Source organism: Triplophysa dalaica, chromosome 7 (genome assembly GCF_015846415.1).
Source record: "Triplophysa dalaica isolate WHDGS20190420 chromosome 7, ASM1584641v1, whole genome shotgun sequence".
Classification (NCBI taxonomy): domain Eukaryota; kingdom Metazoa; phylum Chordata; class Actinopteri; order Cypriniformes; family Nemacheilidae; genus Triplophysa; species Triplophysa dalaica.
In genome coordinates this window covers 13,721,619-13,734,228 of record NC_079548.1, presented here as the reverse complement: position 1 = coordinate 13,734,228, position 12,610 = coordinate 13,721,619, and positions in this window count along the sequence as shown.

Genomic DNA, 12,610 nt, shown 5'->3' with positions numbered 1-12,610 from the left:
GGTAACAAGCCTGGGCGTGTCATCTCGAAGCTTTCGTGAGACTGTAACCTTCCAGTGTGGTGGTCGGGGGGTTCCAGAGCTTTCTTGGAGAAAGATGGGTACAGCCCTGACCGGTAACTTTCACGGACGGGGCCTTAGCTCTCTATAGGCGAGAGGCCGTCCAGATCAGTTTACACCGGGTAAGCGCGACTCTTAATCAGAGAAGCGCTACAGAGGCCACCTCCTACCCGTGGGGAGGAATATGGTGGATATAGGTATGGTCTCGTCCTTGGAGGAGAACGCATGGAACGTGCGGACTGAGTAGTTAACCGCGAGGTGGAGGCCCACCTGGGGAAGCTCATGGGTTACCAGGAGTGGGAACCATTCTCATGAGGATACATCAGACGGAACAGCCCACGGAGGGGGTGTTACAGACGTCCGGTAGCACTAGGTCCGGTTAGAGCTATCTGTGATAGCTCACATGGTATCCCGGCCTAAGGGGGAAGGCTGCTCTGCCCAGCCAGCCCCCAGGGGGTGCTTGTTTGGTGATGGATGGAATGCCTATTCTTAACCAGTGTCTGGGTAAGAAGTGAGGCTGGTGAGGTACCAGTTTCTTAGCGATGTGTTCGGGTAAGAAGAAAAGGTAAATAGCACACTGACCCAACCTGTTAGAGGGTGGAAAGGTGCTTTCGCAGGCATACGCCCCCCCGGATGCCAGTCCTACATGTCGCCACGCAGGACGTGGGCTGACACCGGGTTTACGCGAAGGTTGTTAACCCTTGCGAAGGTGTTTGGGCATAGCCCAACCCGCAGCTCTACAGATGTCTGCTAGAGAGGCGCTTCTGCCAGTGTCCAGGAGGTGGCTAAACTCCGTGTGGAGTGAGCCCTCACTGCCAATGGGCATGGGAGATTCTGAGATCGGAATGCCGTCGTAACGGCGTCCACGACCCAGTGCGCCAGCCTCTGTTTGGAGACAGCCTTCCCCTTCTGCTGTCCTCCAACAGACACGGAGCTGGTCAGAGCTTCAGAGCTCTGCGTGCGGTCCAGTACGTACTGGACACAACACTAATCGGGTTGGGTCTTCCTCCCCTATGGGGAGCGCCTGCAAGTTCACCACTTGGCCCCGGAGGGAGTAGTGGGATCTTCTTGGGCACGCATCCGGGCCTGGGTCTCAAGATAACGTGAGAGTTTCCAGGGCCGAGTTTAAGGCAATCCAGGGACACGGAGGATGCTCGGTGGTCCCCTGCCCTCTTGAAGGAAGTGAGCGCCGTCAGGAGGGCCGTCTTACTCTATGAGGAAGATCGGAACCTCCGAGGGGCTCTTTGGGGGGCCCTGAGGCTCCCCAGGACCACTTAGGGTCCCAAGAGGGTATGGAGCGGAGATGAGGCGGATTCCGCCCTCTCGCTGCTTAGGAACCTGGTGACCAGGTCGTGTTGCCCTAGAAACTTTCCACCGACTGAGTCGTGATGAGTGGCAATAGCGACTACATACACTTTCAGTGTGGAAGGGAGATGTTAGTCTCCAGTCTCGTGAGGAGGGGAACACAATCCTGATCAAGCACCTCAGTGGGTCTTTCTCGTTGAGAAAGACACCAGGACGAGAAGAGGCACCGTCTAGAGGCGTGTAACCGCCTAGTAGATGGGGCCCTAGCCTGGGTGATGGTCTCAGCCGTATAGGGGGAGTAGCCATCTTAGGATCTTCTCGTCCCGTCTAGAGACCAGACATGGGTGTTCCAGAGGTCTGATCTGGGATGCCAGAACGCGTCCTTCCCCTGAGAGAGCAGGTCCTCTGTCAGGGGAATGGTTCAGGGGGAGTCGCTGTCCAGAGCATCGGCTCTGAGGCCAAGTGCGGTTAGACCGGTGTGGTGTAACCAATAACACTTGGTGCTCCTGCTCCCTGACCTTGCACAGAGTCTGTACAAGAAGGCTCCTGGGGGGGGGAAGGTGTGCTTCGGCCCATCCCGCGGCCAGCTGTGCGCAAGGATATCCGTGCCGAGGGCAGGGACTATCAAGCGGGCAAATGGTGGTGTTACGGGAGGTGAACAGGTTTTACCTGGGCCTACCCGAACAGCCTCCAAATGAGCTGGACTGCACGGGGGTGGAGTCGCCACTCTCCACGAGGCATAAACTGGCGAGAAAGCACGTCGGCTGTCTAGTTCAGTTTGCCCGGGGTGTGTGGCCTGCAGGGAACGAGTCACCTGTTGACTCCACCGGAGGAGGCGTCGAGCAAGTTGTGTTTAGCTGCTGTGTGCGAACGCCACCCTGACGATCTGTATTCGCTACAGCTATAGTGCTGTCCTCGGAACAGCACGTGCATGTCTCGCACGAGAGGCCGTAGCCTGCTCAGTGCAAGTAGCATAGCCCACAACTCTTGGCAATTGATATGCCAGCGCAGGCGGGGGTTCGTCCAACACCCCACCTGCGTGCCCGTTGCACACTACACCGCACCCCTGCAGGGAGACTTCAGTCGTCACCACGACCTGCCTCATAACCTGCTCAGAGGGACCTGAGTCCGTCGAAAAAGTCATAAAGACTAGGGGTTATGGTGCGTCGGCAGCAGGGCGGCATCACCATGCGCCTGCTGCCGGTGTGCCACGCTCTCCTCGGAACTCGACTCTGAAACCAGTGTTGGAGCGGTGTCATGTGCATCAACTCGAGGGGTATTAACCCGCGAGGACGCCATGTGTCCCAGGAGCCTCTGAATTGTTTCAGGGGGACCGCTGTCTGCCTAAAATGTTCATTTCAGACAGTTCAACACTGGTTGGGCACAACTGCGGACAGGTGTGCCGACATGGTGACAGAGCTGAGTTCCATACCGAGAAAGAGGATGCTCTGCACTGGGGAGAGCTTGCCCCTCTCTTGGTTGACCTGGAGTCCCAATCGACCTAGGTGCCGGAGCACCAGGTCCCTTTGTGTACATAACAGATCTCGCGAGTGTGCCAAGATAGGCCAGTCGCTGAGATAGTTTAGTACCCGCTCGCCTTCCTCCTCTCAGGGAGAAAGGGCGGTCAGGGACAGACCGAAAGGGAGGACTCTGTACTGATATGCCCGCCTCTCGCACGCGAACCGTGGGAACGGCCGGTGTCGAGGAGGATCGAGACATGAAAGTAAGCGTCCTTCAGGTCGATTGCCACGAACCAATCCTGACACCTCATAGATGTCAGGACGCGCCTCTGTGTGAGCACCCTGAATGGCAGCTTGTGAAGGTGCTCTGTTCAGGGTACGCAGCCTTTGGGGGAAACCCGCCGTCTTTCTTGGGAGCGATGAAGTGCGGGTGGTGACCCACTGAACATCTTGGTTTTGAGGGACGAACTCGATGCCTGTTTTGCCAGAAGGGTGGTGACCTCTACCCGAAGTACGGAGGCGTCCCTGCCTCTGACAGAAGCTAGCTTCAGAAGACTTGACTGCAAATTGAAGACACGTGTGCTTCACTGCTTTTACTGTGCAAGAGGGACAAGACAAGTGTGTGTGCTTTTGTAAAAAAAACAGTCCTTAGAAAAATTATTACAACCATAATAGTCACATTTCTGCATAATAATTCTTGTTTCTTAATTGAATCTCAATTTTTTGAGTCCTAAATTCCCCAAAAAGAACAAAGTGGACAGTGCAGTAAAACGGGCAAGATCAGCTCCTGGACCCAACAGTATACCTCATAGGCTTTACAAGAATGCCCCTGGGATGTTGAGGTACCTTTGGAGATTAATGGCTGTGGCATAGAAAAAGCAGGTGATACCAAAGGTCTGGAGAAGGGCAGGAGAAAATCTGATCCCCAAGTAAAAAAACTCCTCAACTATTGACCAGTTTCGCAAAATTAGCCTCTTGAATGTGGAAGGTGAGATTTTTTCAGCGTTGTGGCCAATAGACTCTCAGGATTTCTGAAGAGAAACAACTTCATTGACACTTCAGTGAAACTTGCTAACATCATCTGGCTCCAGCTGCAAATGGCAAAAAAAGGTGACGTAAGACCAGCATGTGGTTTAGATCTTGCCAATGCCTTTGGATCATTGCCACATGAGCTGCTGTTACAGCCTTTGACTTCTTCCACATTCCAGAACAGGTAACAAAGCTGATTAAGGCATTTTTTCAGGATCTCCAATTCTGTATTACAACACTGGATAGTATAACTCATGACAACAGCTGGAGGTTGGCATAATGGCAGCTTGCACAAATTAACAACTTTCTTTCACAATGGCAATTGAAATAATAATCCGGGCATTGCATTAATTGGGAGGTTGGAGGAGAGCGTCAGAAAAATGGGTTGCTCCTACCTCCAATCAGGGCATATATGGATAACATGACAAACATAACAACAACCAAAGCATGAACAAAGTGGCTGCTGGATAAGCTCCAGGAGAACATTAGTTGGGCACAGATGGAGGTCAAACCCAGCAAATCAAAGAACTTGCCACTATTGCTAAGAGAAGCAGCCACTTGTTGTGGTTGAAACGGAAGGACGCAATATGGGCTGCCAAGTGACCACGTAATAAAATGGTGTTTTGTGTTGGAATGTTACGGCATACAGAACAGGGGGCACTGAGCATGCATTAACGGTGCAAATGAGGCTAGAACAGCCTTAGCCAACTAGTTTGCGCGTATGGTTGCGTTGATTGTGGTGACGTGTTGTAATGGTATGCCATATTTAACCAGGGGCACTGAGTGTATATTAAGGGTGTGGGTAGTCGTGGCCTGATGGTTAGAGAGTCGGTTCTAGTGTGATCTAGAATCTAGAAATCTTTAGTTGATCTAGAATCTAGAAATCTTTAGTTGGTCGGTCTTGGTCAAATCATAGTAACATATTTTTGATGTGGTTATACGAGGTGTATCAGGCAGGTCTGGGTGAGCATTCCTTTTTAGACAGAATGCATCTTTTGTTCCGATACTTAAATTTTTGCAATTTTAAGTGTATAATACATGCATGGGCAACTAAAAACACACCAAAGACACAGAAAACTCGTGTTCCCGCCATATGATCTCTTTAAGTCACTATAAGAAAGAAATGTAATCATTCATCTCCAGTCATCCCTTATACTGACTTTTTCCAAAAGGTGGCACTCTTGCTAGTCTTATAAGCACATGGGTTTCTCATCTAAGTATATTTAAACTTAGTATATAAAACATAAAACTAATCGTGTTTAGATTAATTTCTAAGTTTCTATCAATTTGAGTATTAAACTCAATGCATTACATAAAGAACCATATAGTATTATCCCCTTTTCAGGTGTTGAGAGTATTCAGCGGGTCCAACCTGCAGTCGTGGTAGTTATACCCAGAGAAACGTTTTCCATCTGATGTAAGATTACTGGACATTCAGACTCAGGCGGTGGCTACACAAACTGGATATGGAATGGATCGAATATTTCTGTGTAACTTTCTGAATCCTCCAGCAAAACAGTTCTGTTATCAGCAAAAAACTTTAACACTGAGGACACGGCTGTGTATTATTGTGCTCGCTATAAACACAATGTCATAAACTACCACAAAACCTGTACAATAATCTCTCTATTAGACTAATAGTCAGTTAAATAAATTGTTGTATTTGGGTTATGTAATGAAATTGTCAGGATCGGAGATCGAACTCGGGTCTCTGGTGTGACGAATCCCCGATCCCACAACTGAGCCACAGGAGAGACAGTGAGGGAAATCCAATTGCAGGCAGACACAAAGGTGATGGTACGGGTAACAAAAGGTATTTATTATAATACAGGGGTAACTCGGAACAAGAAACGAGGAACAAGCAAAAAGCTGAGGACACTGGAGAACATCAAGCACACGAGGTAATACGTACACATGACAAACAATGAACCAGCAACCAGACAGAGAAACATGAGGACTCTTTATAGGGGAGAGAACTTAAGGGGGAACAGGTGCGGGGGATTAACACTCAAGGGAAAGCTAATCAACACAAACTAAGAAACAGGAGGGCAGGAACAGATGACGTAGACTTGAGAAACAAAGGATCCTGTATGATTCCACCTCAAGACCTAGAATTACCTAACAGGAAGAGGTGGAATCATGACAGAAATAGACCGTTGTTATACTTTTTTTCTATTTTAAATTTTAATCCATCCATACTATTCGACAAAATATAAAAGTTAAAGTGTTAAAATAAATTGTACAAAAAATCTCTTGAGCACTGAACACTTAAGGTTGTAATTAGGCCTTTGAAAAACAATTTAATGGATGTATATGTAATCTACTATATGCCATGACGTGGTGTGCCCCCCCAAAAATTTTTATTTTAGACCTCAAAAGAGGGCTCCCTTCTCCGTTGTTTAAAAAAATACAAAAAAACTTGTTTGAACACACCTACATGAACAAATGCATCAGCAATGCAAAACACATCTGCCATCTTTCCTATATAAATGACTGATAAATGATTTATGACTGACCTCATTGGCTGAAAGGGAAGAGAGACACAATGTTTTTTTTAACATTCTTTCTTTTGCTGGTTTCTGTAAACGGTGAGTTTATTTACATGACATACTTAACATAACTATATGATTTAAAAATATAACCACATGATGTAGATGTTAATTGGATAGATCTGTTAATTGGATGATCTCTGAACATTGATTCTTGGGTTTCACACTAAGTGTAAATTCTAACTTATTTTTATAATTTTCCGAAAATAAACTCTGAATTTTTTTTGATTTGTCATGCAAAAATTTCACATTCATTCAAATACAAGTACAAAACTTCTTAATAATTAAAATGTTATATATTTTTCTCAAATTTCATGATGAAGGGACATTTTACCATTAACACCCTTTCATTTCAACTTTCATTGAACGTTTTATATATTTCACAAGTGAAATTAACAACATTTGGGGCCATTTTCAGACTTTTCAGTTATTTTTTAAAAGTCTCGATTACACTGTTGCACAAGCTGATATATACTTGTATAGTTTTATGCATTATTATACTGTTTCATGTTAATACACGATACAACCAAACTACATTTTTAACCTAACATAATTCCATTCCATTCCATTTTCTACCGCTTTTCCGAACTACCTCGGGTCACTGGGAGCCTGCGCCTATCTCAGGAGTCATCGGGCATCAAGGCAGGATACACCCTAGATGGAGTGCCAACCCATCGCAGGGCACACACACTCACTCATTCACTGACACCATAAGGACAATTTTTTCCAGAGATGCCAATCAACCTACCATGCATGTCTTTGGAGCAGGGGAGGAAACTGGAGTACCCGGAGGAAACCCCCGAGGCACGAGGAGAACATGCAAACTCCACACACACAAGACGGAAGCGGGAATCGAATCCCCAACCCTGGAGGTGTGAGGCGAACGTGCTAACCACTAAGCCACCGTGCCCCCACCTAACATAATATTGTACTAAATTACAGATGTGAACTGCAACATGGAACATAACCAACCAAGCTCTCTTGTGGTAAAACCTGAAGAATCTATTAGTATTTCATGTAAAGTGTTATTCTTTAGTGATGGCTCAAAGGCACCTTCATGGATCAGACACGCTCAGTGGAAGACACTTGAGTGCATTGGCATGATCCATTCTGGTGGTATAGCATAGATTACAATGTTTCACTGAAAATCTAATTCACCATCTCCAGAGACATGTCTAAGAACACAATATATCTTAAAAGACACAATCTCCATGTAGAGGACACAGCTGTGTAATACTGTGTTTGGTACATATGCGGCACAATGATAAAAACAGTTTAACACTACAGTCACATCTTTTGCACAGATATACAGTATGAAAATAAAAGCTATGGTGTGATACTTTATATAAACATTCAATTTAAGGAAGAACTGTTATATGTACTGTGTGCTTTTAAAGAATAAATTCCTAATTGAATATATAATAAGTCAAACATACTAAGTCACTGTGCACTTAGGAATTGAAGGCAAAAACACAAATAGCTTACATTGCCAGACTAAAAAAACACTTCATCATCTCTAGAGACTTCCACCAAGAAAACAGAGCAGCAATAAAGTTTGAAAACTGAGGAAACAGCTGGCCGTCTCTGTGCATATTACATATGGTTGCAAAAACAAACACTACAGGCATGAGATAAGAGAAGTTTGCCATGGATATAAAGATCATATGACACTGACAAAATGTTAACCTAAAATTTGCTCCATGTGTTAAGATTTAAATAAATAATTGTATTGAAGTAAAAAATATAATTGCATTACTTAATCTGATACATATACAAAAAATAAATTTGTGAGGTAAATTTGTGATATGTGTCTATCCATATTCAGATTTTCTGGACCAACCTTGCCAAGAAAGATCTTGCTGGTCAACCAGCATCAGATTTCCTGGTTGACTGGCAGGTCTAGTGAGCAAAAAAAGGGGCTGGGCCAGCATGAATATTAAGGCAGGCTATAGCAGGAACACTGCATTTTCAATGCAAATGAATTTGACATACATGTCATATTAACAAACCTACAGACACATTTTAAGTGCACTCTTTTTCATCTTTTATGAGGTGAATCACCATTGTTGCCTTGATATAAATCATGGTCACTTTATATCTCTTCCTGTTGACAGCTTCTATGTCTTGTAAGTATACTCTCTACATAAATAAAAGTGTATCCGACAGTGTGAATAAAAATATAATAATCACAACTTGTGTTTATAAACAGGTATTGACTCACAGGTTGTGCTTACACAGTCTGAACAGCCAGTAGTTGTGGCTCCAGGTCATTCCCACAAACTGACCTGTGCCTGTAGTGGGTTTTCTGTTCCGGGCACTAACATGCATTGGATCCGTCAGGCACCTGGGAAAGGATTAGAATGGATCATTTATTATTATTCAGATACGGACAAGAGCTCGGCTTCAACAGTTCAAGGCAGATTCACAGCATCTAAAGACAGCTCGAATTTATATCTGCAGATGAATCAGCTGAAAACTGAAGACACTGCAGTGTATTATTGTGCAAGAGAATCACAGTGATAACTATAATACACGGAGCTGTTCCAAAACCATGAAGTACAGTATGAGGAGGAGTCATGAGAATAGTTGCATTGATAATGCACTATATAAATTTAAGAACTATAAATTCATAATTTTATTTAGTACTTGCTCATTTTAACTGCAGTACTGCATGTAGCCTAAATTCACTGTATTATAAAAGCAGTGATGGACTGAACTCTTTTTTCATGCTGCATTATATTTGTCATCTTTGCATGAAAAATGTACAGGCTTCATCACAGTGATATGTTCACTCAATGAATGAATCATCTTATTGCTTAATTTGTTAGAGGAATTATTTCAACTTGTAAGAATTGGGATGAATGTAAAAATATTGGTGTTATGAATGATAATACAAAATGTAATAAAAATCATAACTCCTTACAAATATTTTCCCACATGGGGGCACACTTTGTTAAAATAAACCAGTACTGATTCAGTCATTAGTCAAGTGAAACCAATCATTCACTTGGGCCTTTCCTCCACCAATCATATTTTCTCCCGATTTGTAGGCATTTTATTCTCATTTAGTTTCCAATAGTTCAGAATTTGTTTCGAATAGTTAAGATGATGGTTTGGATTAAGTTTATGATATCTTGCATTTGTAAAGCACTTTGAAACAAAAAAAAACAATATACAAAATGTTTTTTTAATACTTCCTGCGTTAGATATATTACTTCTTTATATATATTATTTCAGTGACAGTGTATTTTCAATTTGAAGCAGTGTTTTTGTGAGGATAGTAAAATAAATCAGGTCAAGTCGGTATGAATATTGAGTTTATCACAATGCGTTGTCATGGTTCTGCCACGTCTTGTCAGGATTTTCTTGGGGCAGGATCATGATAGTACCACGTGTTTTGTTTGGAGAGAAACACATTAGGTGTGTTCGAGCTCATGCAGCGCTGCACAGACCAATCGGCGAGATTAGTAGTTGTTAAAAAGATTAGAGAGTTGAAAAAGGAGCAGTTAAGTCGGTCACCTAGAAAAACAGTCAGACACCTGCTTCTTGCCGTAGTGATGTTCCTACCGTGTCTTCGTTTGAAAGTGGATTAAAATATTGGATTTGTCCAATCACAGTGTCTAAAAATTATGGTAAACATAGAAATATCTTATTAAATAAGCAACGGAGTCTGTATTTATTTCGTTTTTATTTTATTAAACGACCAGAGTTTTAGTGGTTTAAAAAAACATGCATTAATATTTATCAATGAACTAAGGGTGTTATAATAAACCTGAAATGCACATGATCGTTGTTTACCCAATCATGAAAAGCTATGTCGTCGTCACAACCTTGTGCAGCCACTTCTGAGATGCTGCGCCGCTGAGCAAGCCGGCTGTACTAGAAATGCTCTCGCGGTACTTTGATGCCACACGTGAAGGTCACGTGGCATCAACGCCGGTGTTCTATTAATTTATGCTGCCCATAAAATTGCGATACCCTCGTGTTGTGATTGGGTTGGGGGTCATTTAGGTGTAAGGGTTGGGGCAGGGGTTAGTCCTGTTTTGTTTTGAGGTATTAAAATTTGATAGAGTAACATAAATTGTCAGAACACCGGTTCAAGTCATACAAATTTCGATCAATCTGCGCAGTTTCGCATCAGGTCGAACAAGCCTATTATTTTCGGTCACGACATAATGTGCTTTCTCTCCGGTCTTGTCTATGTCCCCCCCTCTTGTTAAAACGGTAACTTGTTATGGTTTCATGCCCCTCACCTGATCCCTGCCTGATGTAGTTACTTATTTAATGCCCTTTTTTCTGTACTGTACTCGTTTGTTTTGTATTGCTCGTCTGAGTGTTTATGACTGGCGAGGCTAATGTATATTGGTCCTGTGCCTCTAGTCTAGTAAAGTCTAGTCTAGTCTAGTCTAGTCTATGTCAAGAGTCAGTGTTAGTCAGTAGTGCCAAGTCTGTTATAAATTTAGCCAGTCCAGTGTTATGTTCCTGTTTCGTCTGTAATTATTATTTCTGTCATTCCTATTTAAACCTTTGTTGGTCGGTTACAATGGTTGGGCTGGAATTGGTCGCCACAATTACTCACAATCACTTCAATATTACTCCAGTGCTGTTAAAGGAAGGTTCACTGTCTCCAGAGATAACAGTAAGAAGCAGGTGTATCTGCATTTGAGCAACCTGAGGAATGAAGACACTTCAGTCTATTACTGTGCCAGAGACAAAAGAGACAGCACTGCCATACAAAAACCAGTCCGGGCAGTTTGAATAAACCTTTACATGAAATAGTAATCATTTAGCCTGTATTTTTTTACTTCCACAAAACCATAAACTGTGAAATTATTGCTTTGAATTATTAAAAACTATGGCCTGTTGATGTAAAGGTAAATGAGATAAGACATCACCTAATAATTTTAATGACAATTCTGTTAAGTGACTTCTAAAAAACATTAGGTTAAATGCATCACACCTTATTTATCTTATTATTTAAATAAAGCAATACTGCGTATTATCTTTCACTTGGTTTAGATATAATTAATTTTATTGTACATTGAACACACTTTCTTCTTTGCTTTATCTCTTTCTGACATGCTAATAGAAATTAAAATACTTTCAATATCAATAAATTCCTACAGCAAAACAATCTAGCGTATAAACAAACTTGTGTTGAATTCCAATTTTGACAGCACAAGTTATGCTGTCACATGCAGCATATTCTGTTAAGAAACACTTTGATTCGATTTTGTCACCTACTTTTAAATGCAAATTTCATATTTAATTACAAAAACCTACAGTATTTAAAAAAATATTTTGTCTTTGTCTGATGATTTTGAAAGAAAAAGGACAAACAGAATAATGAATAAGCTACAAATCCAGTTATTTATGCTAAATGTCCCTTATTAAATAGGGATAAGCAAACAAGAAGATGAAAGGCAGGCATTGTTACAGCAGGTCGATGAAGAAACAGAACGGAAATATCAACCTTTAAAGGGCATCCGATGCAAACATCTTGTTCTCCTTAAATAGCACCCATGCTTTTATTCAACCACAGAAGTTGCATCAGGTTCCTGATTTCACAACATGATCATGAATATTTGATCTATGCTGGGTTTTATTTTGATGTTTACTCTAGAATGTAAGATTGGCTCTTGAGAAACACTTTGACCTTCACACTAATTTATTTGCACTAAATGTTAAAGTTTAATTGTTTGTTTTCAGACTGTTGGTGTCAGACACTGACTGAATCTGAGGCAGTGTGTCATGATTCTCAATGTGAGACATGGCGTGAGAACCCAATTGCAGGCAGACACGGACGGTAGATGTGACAGGGATGTTTATTAACAGATAAACACAACAAAACAAGACAGGCAAAACAAAAACCCACGATGGGGGAAAACAATACAGGAATATATATACTTTAACAACAAACAAGGACACTGACTTACTAAACTAAAACTAAGAAAACAAACACTTGGAACAAACACTAAACTGACACTTACTATACAGGGAACAGGAGCAAGGTAACAACAGGTACAGGTACAAGGACATGGACATGTACAGCATACAGCAAACAATGCACGAGCACAGGACAATGAAACATGAGGACTCTTTATAGGAGACAAACACAGGATCATAACGAGCAACAGGTGCTGGGGATTAGCACTAAGGAGAGGCTGACGAGGAACGAGATGTAGGGAACAATGACAAGAACTAGGTCTT